The 15430-nt window shown below is 37.1% G+C and overlaps 1 protein-coding gene across 1 annotated transcript in view; it reads left to right on the forward strand.

Annotated features, from left to right (window-relative positions):
- The window catches only part of KHDRBS2 (KH RNA binding domain containing, signal transduction associated 2), a 770603-nt gene that overhangs the window by 178571 nt on the left and 576602 nt on the right, over nt 1-15430 (forward strand). The window lies entirely within an intron of this gene.

A 15430-nucleotide genomic window follows, 5' to 3' on the forward strand; every position in this document is an offset into this window, starting at 1 on the left:
CCCTGCTTCGTTTTGTACTCCAAGGCTCAACTTGCCTGTTACTCCAGGTATCTCTTGACTTCCTACTTTTGCATTCCAGTCTCATATGTTGAAAAAGACATCCATTATTTTGGTGTTAGTTGCAGAAAATCAGTCACTGACAAATACTTTTGGGAAGTGTCAATTTGCAGTTGACAGGCAAGTTCCAATTTGTAGTTGATAGTTATGTTCTCCATAATTTAACATACTTAATAAATATTTGTTTAACAAATTACTTTTGGTTTGTGCAATGCTAGACAGTGGTTCATCAAACACCAGTAGTAATCTTTTTTTTTTATGATCATTTTTTTTAAATTTTTATTTTTACTTTATTTTACTTTACAGTACTGTATTGGTTTTGCCATACATTGACATGAATCCACCACGGATGTACATGTGTTCCCAAACATGAACCCCCCTCCCTCCCCTTAACATCTTTCTGGGTCATGCCCGTGCACCAGCCCCAAGCAACCTGTATCCTGCATCGGACACAGACTGGCGATTCATTTCTTACATGATAGTATACATGTTTCAATGCCATTCTCCCAAATCATCCCACCCTCTCCCTCTCCCTCTGAGTCCAAAAGTCCTCTCTACACATCTGTGTCTCTTTTGCTGTCTCGCATACAGGGTCATCATTGCCATCTTTCTAAATTCCATATATATGCATTAGTATACTGTATTGGTGTTTTTCTTTCTGGCTTACTTCACTCTGTATAATCAGCTCCAGTTTCATCCATCTCATTAGAACTGATTCAAATGCATTCTTTTTAATGGCTGAGTAATACTCCATTGTGTATATGTACCACAGCTTTCTTATCCATTCATCTGCTGATGGACATCTAGGTTGTTTCCATGTCCTGGCTATTATAAACAGTGCTGCAATGAACATTGGGGTACATGTGTCTCTTTCAATTCTGGTTTCCTCGGTGTGTATGCCCAGCCGTGGGATTGCTGGGTCATAAGGCAATTCTATTTGCAATTTTTAAAGGAATCTCCACACTGTTCTCCATAGTGGCTGTACTAGTTTGCATTCCCACCAACAGTGTAGGAGGGTTCCCTTTTCTCCACACCCTCTCCAGCATTTATTGCTTGTAGATTTTTGGATCGCAGACATTCTGACTGGTGTGAAGTGGTACTTCATTGTGGTTTTGATTTGCATTTCTCTAATAATGAGTGATGTTGAGCATCTCTTCATGTGTTTGTTAGCCATCCATATGTCTTCTTTGGAGAAATGTCTATTTAGTTCTTTAGCCCATTTTTTGATTAGGTCGTTTATTTTTCTGCAATTGAGCTGCATAAGTTGCTTGTATTAAATGATCACTTTTGCTTGGAAGAGCTTTCTGCTTGGGAAACCAATAGGTAGCTGCCCCTGTGACACAGGGCTGTAGGGGCTGGAAGCGTGGAAGTTTGTCCTTGTACAGGTCTCCAACATGAGGAACAGCTCCTCAGAGGGTCTGAAAGGAATTTAAGACATTGATGAATTAATGTGTGGAGGGGGAGGGACAAGAGATAGGCACTGATGAAGGGGTGAGAGTCTTGTGGATATCATAGTGAACACTCAAGGCCTGTCTGTTGTTGTTAAAACAACTTTGCATGCAAAAGAGAAAATTTACCTTTTTTAGTTCTTAAAATGGCCCCTGTGCTTCCTTACATCATCATGCTTGTCACATTGACCTGGGAATCTCTATTAACATGCCGCTGTTTGTTTCCGGGACTCATGGGGTTCCTGACACTAAAGACTGTCTTTACCTCCTTCCTCTTTGTTCCAAGCAGGGTCCAGTCTCCAAGATCAGTCAACAGTGCTTCGGTGGAGTAGTTTGCATCCATGTCATGGGCCTTGTTGTTTATATAGGTAAATAATAAGAATGAGAGGTTTAGTCTGGGGTCAGAGAATAAATAGGCCGTTTAGAAAGAGGACACCAGGATGTTGCTTTTATTTGTATATTAGCAATAATTTTAAAAAAAATGCCCCAACATAATTCAATTACAAACTTTTTATTAATTTCCAAAGTCAATTCATTAAGTCAGTCTGTTTTGTACATGTGAATGTAAGAAAATGTGTCTAAACTCATTTACATGAATGAACAGTACTTACAACCCCAGTTTGCTTTCTTCAGAACGTAATGTTTTCTCTCTTTAAATGCTGTGGACCACAGCTGTCCTTATTTATTTGCCCCCAGTTCTACTTGTAAGGGCTTTGTATTGGCCTTTCACAAGCAGGCTTTCAGTGTTGAAATGAGTTACTCAATTACTGGATGTCTGACCTCCTTAGACCCTCAGCCACCAGGAATAGGGAAAAGCTAAGAACCCTTGGTGTAAAGAAAAGAGATGCTATCAGCATCATCACACCCAGACACAGCCCTTCTTAACAGGGCACTGCAAGTAGTTAATCATCATATTCATTACCTGCTGCAGCCCAGCACTTGCCATGTTATCCTGGGACACCCTTAGAAGTGTTGGCAGTTCCTAGGGTTTAAGAATTAATCGAATTCTTTGTTATTATGCATCCTCCTTTTAACATAATATTACTGTATAAAACCTTTGAGTAGTGACTTCTTTCATGGTATCTGGAAAGAGGCACAGGTAAAGCCTAGACTGGCACAGGTAGAGCCTAAACTGACTGAAAACAGGAGAAACCCTGAATGAACTGAACAAAGTGAAACGTAGCAGCATCCAATGACCAGCGACTTATCGGAAGTGGGATAATTTATTTTTCTTTCTCTTTTTAAAAGATATAATTTATAAAATGAGAAAATACTAGCCCATTAAATATTGCAAATTTTGGCAGATTTAAGGAAGATCTTCGGCTTAGTAGAGCATTTCTGGGGAAAGGTAGAAAAAATTTTTACTTCAGATTGGGCCATCTCCAAAGTCTTTGGATTGATTGTCCTAGGATGGATTGTCCTCAGTAAATTGAGGTAACATAGTGCAAACTTCTAAATTCATGGGACTAGGTCACTCTGCAAGCAAAAATAACTGAGAGATGATGCATGAAGTGCAACCTCTGAAGAGGAATCAATCTGAGGCTAAATAAGTGTATAGACAGTCTTGTGACTATCCTTTTGTAGATCTTATGTTGTAAGCAGTTTTAATAGGAAGAGATCTCTATAACTGAATGTAGGTACAGCTGCTCAGGGCATGCATTTGTGCATAACAATGTAGCCTCTCACAGTGGCAATACCCTGAAATTCACTATCAAAGGTCAGAGACCCTTTACCAATGGAGTATATTGTTATACGGAAAAGTTTGTATCTGCTTGTGAATTTGTTTGCTGACATTTTTAAAAAGTTAGCATTGTCATAGATGTGTAGAGGTGTCATTTTTCTTAAACCCTTGAATAGGGGTTGGTGTGAAGGACACAAATTGTGCTTTCCTGCCACAGGACACAGTGCTGTGCTTGGTCCTGTGTTTAAGTAATCAGTTTGGAAATACTTATGACAGATGTAATTGTGATTTAGGAGATGGGTTCTTTTGGTTGCTTTACTGATTAACACATAAATGGAGTTTTTGTGTGCATGTGCCCCCTTTATTTTTATTCTCCTTTTTTTTTTTTATAAGATTGATTATCTGCCTATTTGGCCATGTTGCACAGAATGCAGCAATTAGTTCCCCGACCAGGGGTCAAACCTGTGCCCCCCAAATTAGGAGCTCAGGACTACTGGACAACCAGAGAAGTCCCCACCTTTTTTTTTTTTTTTTTTTCCAGAAATACTGTCGATTACTCTGTGAATAAGAGACCTTAGCAGTAAATGAAAACATTGCAGCAGATAAAATGTTTTACAAGAATGTGAATCCAGGCTGTAGAAATTTATGTATAAGCCATACTTCCAAGTTACAAATCATGTAAGAGAAGCTTTAAAGTTTCAAATTTTCTTCTTTCAAAATCTATCTATAAAGTAATTACTTAAAGGCAAGACAATGAAGTAATGGAAAGCTAAGAAAAATTCAGGTTTGACATACCTCCTGTAACTCTAATGGCTTAAAAGTCATTCATTTGTAACAACATATAATGGAATATAGTTTGCCAAAATACTGAATCCCTATGTACATCTGAAACTAACACAATACTGTAACTCAATCAAACCTCCATAAAAGATAAGTGAATAAAAATCAGTGACTTTGTCAGTGTTCTCATCAGTTTCTAATCACTGTGATTAAGTGTACACTGTGCTATATAATGAATACTATGTAGATTAAATCAGTTCTAGGAGATGGGGCAATAGATGGTAGCCTCAGAATTTAGTTATATTTCTTGTGTACTTTTCAATATATATACATGATAAAAAGCTTTTAAACTCAAATTAACAAAGTAATTTTTATAAAGTAATATACCTTCTCTCTATTGCCTTTCTAGTGGCATCAAGTGAAATATTGTTTTTGAAAATTTTGTCAAGGACTTTTTGAAAACTAATAAAACCTTAAACTAAAGATTTAAAAATACTAATTTTTCAAATTGTCTTCCATCTTTTAAAAAAAGTTATTTAATTTGTTTTTAGCTCTGTCCTTTTTAGGATTAAAAGAGCAGCACTATATTTGCTGAGGGACAAGTGCATAGCAAACAATTTCTTATGACTTGCCAGTGACCATTTTATGTACTTCCTTGGAAAAAAAAATAATACCCACTTTTACATTCTTCTTGTAAAAATATTTCAGATTTCTAAGATAAAACATTAAATATGCAGGTTTATATTTGACGTTATACTTTGTTCTATTGGCAATACATATAGTTTTCGGTGACATATCTCTATATTCCTTGAATTTTTCTTGAGGGAGTAATATATATATCAGTCATAGCTGAAAAGTATAATGGATTCATAAATTCTAGTTCACAGTCAATTTCACACAGAACCAATTCTGAGTTTAATCAACCTCCTTGTAGCTGGTCTTGATAAGCTTTGGTTATTCTGTTGTTTCTTTTGTTTGACAGCAGACTGCTATTTTAGGATTGAGTGAAAGTGCAATACAAGCAACTAACTCTAGAATCACTTTCTTTTTTCTTTTTTATTAGCCTTTGAATTGGCCAAAGTAGTAAGAGATAACATTTTTTTGGTTGAATTTTGCATAAGTGGAAATTTAGAGGCTCACTTGCTTTACAAATAACAAGAATTTCACATAAGTTGCAGTTGATAGTATAATTTTCTTCTGAAATATGGATTTTTTAAGATACCAAATGACTCTTACCAATATTGGTTTTATTGCAGAAGTGGCACTGCATTTTCCAGTTATGTGATTAGTTAAAAGTGCAAATGCATTCCAAGGGCATAGCTGTTGAAAAATGGATTCAATTATCGAATAATTGGAGCTTGTCAAGAGCACCTAGATGGTTGGAGAAGAGGCTGTGATAACCTTTATGCATAAAGTATTGAGAGTCAAACAGACAGAAGTTTGCTGAGTGCCTTAGCATGCTGTTGCTTTGGCTCTAAGTCCTATTCAGAACATGGGGATCAATCATGATTGTGCTTCCTGACCATAGAAGAGTCAGCCCACAAATCGTTATTAACATCAATCAACTTCAGGTCTGGTCAGCAAAGGAACAGGACATGAGCAGGTGAACAGGGCAGCAAAGCCAGAATGCAGGACAGCAAATGCAGACCGGCAACACACTGTGGATATTTGATGCAATTTGAGGGTCCCAGCTGAATAAGGACCATTGAACACACAATTCCACTGCTTTGAGGAAACTGCACATTTAGCTTTGGAAACATCAGGATATGAATGAAAACATTTAAAATAAGTGGCTGAAACAGGCCAGTGTTTCTAATGTGGCAGCTCATAAAATGTGTATTCAATCCTCTTAGTATTTAAGAAAGTATTAGTGGGTGGGATTTCAACTTGCATAATTTACCTAGAAAATCTATTCCGTTAGAAAGTTATTTTATGAAAAAGTTTGAAAAGAGGGTTTTACTGGGCTTTTATAGCATGAGGTAATTAATCACTTGGTGAGACAGTGTGACTCTTCCCTTAAACGGTCTGTGCTCCCTCTCATCTTCCCAAGGCTCCATCACCCCTTGCTGCTCACTGACACTGAGGTCAAGTTTCAGCTGTCACTCAGTATAAATCTTGCAGTGTGTGTGTGTGTGTGTGTGTGTGTGTGTGTGTGTGTGTGTGTGTTTTAATATCTGGCTTACACACCTAACATGAGTTATCCCCAGAAGATCATGTGCTTTAGATGCCAGAAATCTAGAAGATGAAACGATCAGTCACAGAATCTGAGTATTACATTGATTTTATTTATTTTATTTTATTTTATTTTTTGTTTTACAATACTGTATTGGTTTTGCCATACATCAACATGAATCTGCCACGGGTGTACATAAGTTCCCAGTCTTTGATTTTAGAAAGAGCTGAAAGTCTCTATGTGGTAAGGTTAAGCATCCAGGGGCTTCTGCCAGACTGTGGGGAAGGGGAGAAATGCATTTCAAATAGGGAGGCAAGGCAGACTTCAAAGGTCCTGTTAGTTCTTCAATGTGTCACCAAAGAGCTACTAGCTTTGCCTCAGGGAATGGGCTAAAAGACTCTGTGTCTAAATTGCTATGCTTTAAGTGCCTGACAACCATTTGCAGGCAGGCAGGAGCTAGAATTCTCACATCATAGTGGTTGTTCTCTCTGGTAACCACTCATTGACATCTTAACACTAGTGATAGCTATACATTGTAATTGGTATTATGTTTTTTTTCCTAGGGGAGAAAAAAAAAAAAAATCAAAGCAAAGACTTAATACCGTCAAATCAAATCTACTACCTAAACAAAAGCAAATACTATTGCTTATGTAGTACTCTTACAAAATTAAGATTATCTTGAATACACTATAATGGACAAAGTCATATTTATATAGTAATGAAGTGGCCCTGAACCTTTAGATAAAATGAGTTTCTCTAACTTAAAGGGGCATATCTCCTGATTGGGAGTCATTTAGTGAAGCTCCCTCTTATTAAGCTATATGACTTAAAAAAAATATTTTAACTGCCTTAGTTCCATTTTCATGTGTAAAATATTGTCATGATTTTTTAGTCCACAAGCATTGATGAACGCATGGATCAAATCCATGACCTTTTTTGGTACAGGTTTATTAGAACATAATTATATACATTTGCTCATTTATTGTCTATAGCTATTTTGTGTTACAGGAGTAGTTGAGTAATTGCAAGAGGTCATATGATCTGAAAAACACCAAATATTTGCTGCCTGATCCTTTACAGAAAATAAAATGTTGACCCATGCCTTAAATATTCATTGAATTTGCCTGAGCAAATCAGACCAAAGCAGGCCACGTTAATCTGGTTCAAAACTATTTGCATCTCATGTTAAAATGCTTGATTTCTGGTCATGATGCAGGAATTTATGGGGGTTCTCTAAAATCCACTAGAAGGAAAGAGAATGAGGCCTGATTTATTTTAAGCACATTGCAATTAATGATACTAAAAATAATATCACTGTGCTTTATGTTTTGGGAGAAAAAAGACATAATGGTGAGTAAGCCAACATGGTGACAAATGTATCATTTTAAATCATACTAAAACTATAGAAAAGTCCCCATCATTATGTTTTGGGTTTTTTCAGATACTTGGTTTTCAACTATGGTGGCTGCCAACAGTTGATTTAAAATAATCCATTGTAAGAGTTGCTCTCAGACTAGCTGCATCAGGACCACCTGGAGCACTTGGAAAGAACCAGATGCCTGGGCCCTAGCCACAGGATTTCTGACTTAGTAGGACTGGGGAAGAGTGTGCATTTCTAACAAGTTTACCAGTGATGTTGATTCAGCAGCTTAGTTCAGTGACCACGTTTGAAAAATCACAGCATTAAGATATTTGCTCAGTAGTGAAAAAATGACCTGTAAATGATGGGTGATGAAGCAAGTATCAACAATTTCATTGGATCTTCTTGGTATCCTAAGTAATAATAGCACCCTCATGATGATCTTATGATATAAGTATTATCCTACCACTTTACAGATGAGGAGACTAAGGCTCGAAGAAATGGCATTGTCTAGATTCAAATTCAGTCCCAATTCCTAAGTGTAAAAATTTTCTGGTCTTTAAGTTTCTCAAATGTCAGTACAAAGAAAGATTACTTGGGGGATTTGTAAAACATATTGATTAATAAGTTTCCTCAACAAAAATTCTGATTCTAGTATATAGGATAAATATTGGAAACCTGCACTTTAAAATTGGAGAAGGCAATGGCACCTCACTCCAGTACTTTTGCCTGGAAAATCCCATGGAAGGAGCAGCCTGGTGGGCTGCAGTCCATGGGGTCACTAAGAATCAGACACGACTGAGCGACTTCACTTTCACTTTTCACTTTCATGCATTGGAGAAGGAAATGACAACCCACTCAAGTGTTCTTGCCTGGAGAATCTCAGGGACGGGGAGCCTGGTGGGCTGCCGTCTATGGAGTCACACAGAGTCGGACACGGCTGAAGTGACTTAGCAGCAGCACTTTAAAATAAGCTTTTTTTTTTTTCTGTATATAAAACAATAGTAATACTAATCTCATTATATTTCTAAATATCACTACTAATTAACATTTGTTATATTCTCTCCCTGAAGAAAGAAATGACAACCTATTCCAGTATTCTTGCCTGGGAAATCGCTTGGACAGAGGAGCCTAGCAGGCTATATTTAAAGAGTTGCAACACTTGGATACAAGTTAGCAACTAAACCACTACCACATGTTCTCCATTAGCTGTTATCTTCATAAAAGTCAAAATGAAGAATATGTCGCTCTAATCTCTTCATGTTAGGTCCATGAATCAAGGTAAATTGGAAGTTTTCAAACAGGAGATGGCAAGAGTGAATACAACATTTTAGGAATCAATGAACTAAAATGGACCAGAATGGACAAAGTTAATTCAGCTGACCATTATATCTACTGCTGTGTGCAAGAGTCCTTTAGAAGAAATGGAATGGCACTCATACTCAAAAAAAGAGTCCAAAATGCAGTACTTGGGTACATCTCAAAAATGACAGAATGAACTCTGCTAGTTTCCAGGGCAAACCATTCAATATCACAGTAATCCAAGTCTATGCACCAACTGCTAATGCTGAAGAAGCTGAAGTTGAATGGTTCTATGAAGACTTACAAGACCTTCTAGAACTAACACCAAAAAAAAAAAAAGAGAGAGAGAGAGATAGAGAGAAGTATTTTTCATCAGAGGGAACTGGAATGCAAAAGTAGGAAGTCAAGAGATGCCTGGGGTAACTGGCAAATTTAGCCTTGGAGTACAAAAATGAACCAGGGGAAAGGCTAACAGAGTTTTGCCAAGAGAATGCACTGGACATAGCAAACACCCTTTTCCAACAACACAAGAAACAACACTACACATGGATATCACCAGATGGTCAATACCAAATCAGCTTGATTATATTCTTTCCAGTTGAAAATGGAGAAGCTCTATGCAGTCAGGAAAAAAAAAAAAGACAAGACAAGACACAAACTGTGGTTCAGATCATGAGCTCCTTATTGCAAAATTCAGACTTAAATTGAAGGAAGTAGGGAAAACCACTAGACCATTGAGGTATGACCTAAATCAAATCCCTTACAGTTATAGAGTAGAAGTGACAAACAGATTAAGGGATTAAATCTTATAGATAGAATTCCTGAAGAACTATGATCAGAGGTCCATGACATTGTATAGGAGGCAGTGATCAAGAGCATTCCCAAGAAAAAGAAATGCAAAAAAGCGAAACAGTTGTCTGAGGAGGCCTTACAAAGAGCTGAGAGAAAGAAGAGGAGTGAAAAGCAAAGGAGAAAAGGAAAGAGATATCCATCTGAATGCAGACTTCTAAAGAATAGCAAGGAGAGATAAAGCCTTCTCCAGTGATCAATGCAAAGAAATAGAGGAAAACAGTAGAATGGGAAATGCTGGAGATCTCTTCAAGAAAATCAGAGATACCAAGGGAATATTTCATACAAAGATGGGCTCAATAAAGGATAGAAATTGTATGGATCTAAAAAAAGGAGAGATATTAAGAAAAGATGGTAAGAATACAAAAAAGAGCTATACAAAAAAAAAAAAAAAAAAAAAAACTTAATGACCCAGATAAAGACAATGGTGTAATAATTCACCTAGAGCCAGATATCCTGGAATGTGAAATTAAGTGGGCCTTCAGAAGTATCACTGGGAACAAAGCTAGTGGAGGTGATGGAATTCCTGTTTAGTTATTTCAAATCCTAAAAGATGATGCTGTGAGAGTGTTGCACTCAATATGCCAGCAAATTCTGAAAACTCGGCAGTGGCCACAGGACTGGAAAAGGTCAGTTTTCATTCTAGTCCCAAAGAAAGGCAATGCCAAAGAATGTTCAAACTATCACATGATTGCACTCATCTCACACGCTAGCAAATAATGATCAAAATTCTCAAAGTCAGGCTTCAACAGTACTTGAAATGAGAACTTCCAGATGTTCAAGCTGGATTTAGAAAATGCAGAGGAACCAGAGATCAAATTTCCAGCATCCATTTGATCATAGGAAAAGTACGAGAGTTCCAGAAAAAACATCTACTTTTGTTTTATTGACTATACCAAAGCCTTTGACTGTGTGGATCACAACAAACTGTGGAAAATTCAAGAGATGAGAATATCAAACAGCATTACCTCCTCCTGAGAAATCGGTATGCAGGTAAAGAAGCTGCAGTTAGAACTGGACTTGGAACAACAGCTTGGTTCCAGATTGGGAAAGAAGTACATCAAGGCTGCATCACCCTGCTTATTTAACGTATATGCAGAGTACATCATGTGAAATGCTGGCCTGGAAGAAGCACAAGCTGGAATCAAGATTGCAGGGAGAAATATCAATAACCTTAGATATGCAGATGACACCACCCTTATGGCAGAAAGCAAAGAGGAACTAAAGAGCCCCTTGATGAAAGTGAAAGAGGAGATTGAAAGAGCTGGCTTAAAACTTAACACTCAAAAAAACAAAATCATGGCATCCAGTCGCATCACTTCATGGCAAATAGATAGGGAAACAATGGAAACAGTGACAGGCTTTATTTTCTATGGCTCCAAAATCACTGCAGATGGTGACTGCAGTCATAAAATTAAAATATGTTTGCTCCTTGGAAGAAAAGCTGTGACAAACCTAGGCAGCATATTAAAAAGGATAGATATTACTTTGCTGACAAATGTCTGTCTAATCAAAGCTATGGTTTTTCCAGTATTCATGTATGGATGTGTAAGTTGGAACATAAAACTGAGCACTGAAAAATTGATGCTTTTGGACTGGGGTTTTGGAGAAGACTCTTCAGCATCCCTGGACTACAAGGAGATCAAACCAGTCAATCATAAAGAAAATCAGTCCTGAATGTTCATTGGAAGGACTGATGCTTAAGCTGAACCTCCAATACTTTGGCCAACTGATGCCAAGAACTTACTCATTGGAAAAGACAATGATGCTGAGAAAGATTGAAGGCAGGAGGAGAAGGAGATGACAGAGGATGAAATGTTTGGGTGGACTCACCAACTTGATGGGTATGAGTTTAAGCAGCCTCTGGGAGTTGGTGATAGACAGGGAAGCCTGGGATACTGCAGTCCATATTATTGCAAAAAGTCAGACAAGGGTAGGTGACTGAACTGAACTCTTATTTATTTATTTATTTATTTATTTATTTTAATTGAAGGCTGATTACTTTTCAATATTGTAGTGATATTTGCCATATGTTGCCATGAATCAGCTATGGCTGTACATGTGTTCCCCATCCTGAACCCCCATTCCCCTTCCTCCCCATTCCCATCCCTCAGGGTCATCCCAGTGCACCAGCCCTGAGCACCCTGTCTCATGCATTGAACCTGAATTGGCAATCTGTTTCACATATGTTAGTATACATTTTTCAATGCTATTCTCTCAAATCATCACACCCTTGCCTTTTCCCACAGAGTCCAAAAGTCTGTTCTTTACATCTGTGTTCTTTTGCTGTTTCACATATAGGGTCATCACTACCATCTTTCTAAATTCCATATATATGTGTTAATATACTGTATCGGTGTTTTTCTTTCTGACTTACTTCACACTGTACAATAGGCTCCAATTTCATCCACCTCATTAGAACTGATTCAAATGCATTTTTTTTAATCACTGAGTAATATTCCATTGTGTATCTATACCACAGCTTTCTTATCCATTCATCTGCCGATAGATATCTAAAGTGCTTCCATGTCCTCGCTATTGTAAACAGTGCTGTGATGAATATTGGGGGCACATGTGTCTCTTTCAATTCTGGTTTCCTCAGTGTGTATGATCAGCAGTGGAATTTCTGGGTGATACCACTCTTATGGCAGAAAGTGAAGAGGAATTAAAAAGCCTCTTGATGAAAGTGAAAGAGGAGAGTGAAATAGTTGGCTTAAACCTCAACATTCAGAAAACGAAGATCATGGCATCTGGTCCCATCACTTCATGGGAAATAGATGGGGAAACAGTGGAAACAGTGTCAGACTTTATTTTGGGGGGCTCCAAAATCACTGCGGATGGTCACTGCAGCCATGACATTAAAAGGTGCTTACTCTTTGGAAGGAAAGTTATGACCAACCTAGACAGCATATTAAAAAGCAGAGCCATTACTTTGCCAACAAAGGTCCGTCTAGTCAAGGCTATGGTTTTTCCAGTGGTCATGTATGATGTGAGAGTTGGACTGTGAAGAAAGCTGAGCTCCAAAGAATTGATGCTTTTGAACTGTGGTGTTGAAGAAGACTCTTGAGAGTCCCTTGGACTGCAAGGAGATCCAACCAGTCCGTTCTGAAGGAGATCAGCCCTGGGATTTCTTTGGAAGGAATGATGCTAAAGCTGAAACTCCAGTACTTTGGCCACCGCATGCGAAGAGTTGACTCATTGGAAAAGAATCTGATGCTTTGAGGGATTGGGGGCAGGAGGAAAAGGGGACGACAGAGGATGAGATGGCTGGATGGCATCACCAACTCGATGGACGTGAGTCTGAGTGAACTCTGGGAGTTGGTGATGGACAGGGAAGCCTGGCATGCTGCAATTCATGGGGTCACAAAGAGTTGGACACGACTGAGTGACTGAACTTAACTGATACTGTTCTCCATAGTGGCTGTACTAGTTTGCATTCCCACCAACCGTGTAAGAGGGTTGACTTTTCCACACCCCCTACAGCACTTATTGTTTGTAGAGTTTTTGATAGCAACCATTCTGACTGGCAGGAGATGATACGTCATTATGGTTTTAATTTGCATTTCTCTGATAATGAATGTTGTTGAGTATCTTTTCATGTGTTTGTTAGCCATCTGTATGTCTTCTTCAGAGAATTTTCTGTTAAGTTCTTTGGCCCATTTTTTGACTGGGTCATTTATTTTTCTGAAATTAACCTGCATGAGCTGCTAGTACATTTTTGAGATTATTTGTCAGTTGCTTCATATGCTATTATTTTCTCCCATTCTGAAGGCTGTCTTTTCACCTTGCTTATAGTTTCCTTCATTGTGCAAAAGCTTTTAAGTTTTATTAGGTCCCATTTGTTTATTTTTTGCTTTCATTTCCATTATTCTGGGAGGTGGTTCATAGAGGATCCTGCTGTGATTTATGTCAGAGTGTGTTTTGCTTGTGTTTTCCTCTAGGAGTTTTATAGTTTCTGGTCTTACATTTAGATCTTTAATCCATTTTGAGTTTATTTTTGTGTACGGTGTTAGAAAGTGTTTTAGTTTTTTTCTTTTACAAGTGGTTGACCAGTTTTCCCAGCACCACTTGTTAAAGAGATTTTATTTTATCCAGTGTATATTCTTGTCTCCTTTGTCAAAAATAAGTTGTCCATCCATAGGTGCATGGATTTATCTCTGGGCTTTCAATTTTGCTCCATTGATCTATATTTCTGTCTTTGTGCCAGTTCTGTACTGTCTTGATAACTGTAGCTGTTTAGTATATTCTGAAGTCAGGTATGTTGATTCCTCCAGGACTGAACTCTCTTTTTACAGATCAAGAAACTGATGGAGAATTTAAGTAATTTATCAGTACCTAAGTTTATATACCTCAGTATATGACTTGCGTATCTGTTCATGAGCCCAGGCTCTAGAATGCCCCACTATGAAACTGACTTTGACATTTCTAGTGAACTGCAGCTAAATACCAATCTCACTGCCTGTTAGTTTTCTCTCTAATCGTGTCTATCTAGTTATTTAAAGAGGATGATTTCTCTATGATTATAGCCATGGAATTCTTAATTTACTTCCTCATGCCAAGAGCTGTGAAAGGAATAATATCACCTGTTTTTGTTATTGTTTTCATTGTTGTTCTTTGTTAATTTTATTGGACAGAATTGTAGCTTTTCTGAGCACTTTGGAATTTAAAAAATGATAAGCATGAGTAATGAAGCTAGTTTCTTTATACCTGGGTTTAGTATTTATGGATAACACATGTCCATTATTAAAATGTACAATCATTCTTTCAGCTAATCATATACAGTGAATCTGAGTTAATTTGCTAACTTTTCTGTTCTAAAATATCATAATACACACCTGGAACATTGGCTTCACATGATAATAAAAATTTAATTCTATATTCTCAACTCTCCATAGTAGTGTTTTCCTAAAACTCTAAAATATTCCAGTTAAAGTTCTCCAACAGAGATTTCTGTGTTGTTGGAAATGTTTTGTCTGTGTTGTCACTTTTATTAGTCACCACCTACATGTGGCTTTGAGCACTTGAAACATAGCTAATGTGACTGATCAGCTGAATTTTGAAAGCCAACTAATTTCAATTGATTAAATTTAAATAGTCACATGTGACTAGTGGCCATAATGTTGGATTGCACAGTTCTGGATTGCTCATTTAACAGCATTCTTTGATCACTGCTTCTTTAGTTGACATATTTAAATAATCTTTTAAATCAAGTTACCTTCTTTTTATATTTGGAATGGTTAAGGTATTAAAATTATTAACAGATTTAGACTTTCTACTGCTATTTAAACTTAACCCAGTGTAACAAAAATATATTGTTGATGTTTTATATATTTAGTTTCTAACTACCTATTATTTTTTGATCCTGTGTTGGATTTTTTATGACTGCATTTTTTCCATGTTGGAACTTTTTTTTTTTTTTTTTTTTTGTAGCTGTGATGGATGCTGTCAGAGTACTTCAATATTTAAGCAGCACCCCATGAAATCATGACAGTTAAGAATGCAGTGCAGTGCATCTTTGTAAATCTTAATCAAGCATATAACTTGGGGTTTTAATAAAATTGTAAACATTGGAAGTTTTAAGTTATCATTTTGCACCATCTTAATCCATAAAACATAGAAAAGTGATTGCTATTTTATCCATCTGCAGCAAAGTAGAGTAATTTTAATAAGCCTTGGAATATATACTATTGAATATGGTACACATTTTTAAGTTGAGTTTGACATCCAACTTCATGAATAAAAAAGGCCCATTTATCATGCATTGATAGTCACACACATAT

Source organism: Budorcas taxicolor, chromosome 11 (genome assembly GCF_023091745.1).
Source record: "Budorcas taxicolor isolate Tak-1 chromosome 11, Takin1.1, whole genome shotgun sequence".
NCBI classification, from domain to species: Eukaryota; Metazoa; Chordata; class Mammalia; order Artiodactyla; family Bovidae; genus Budorcas; species Budorcas taxicolor.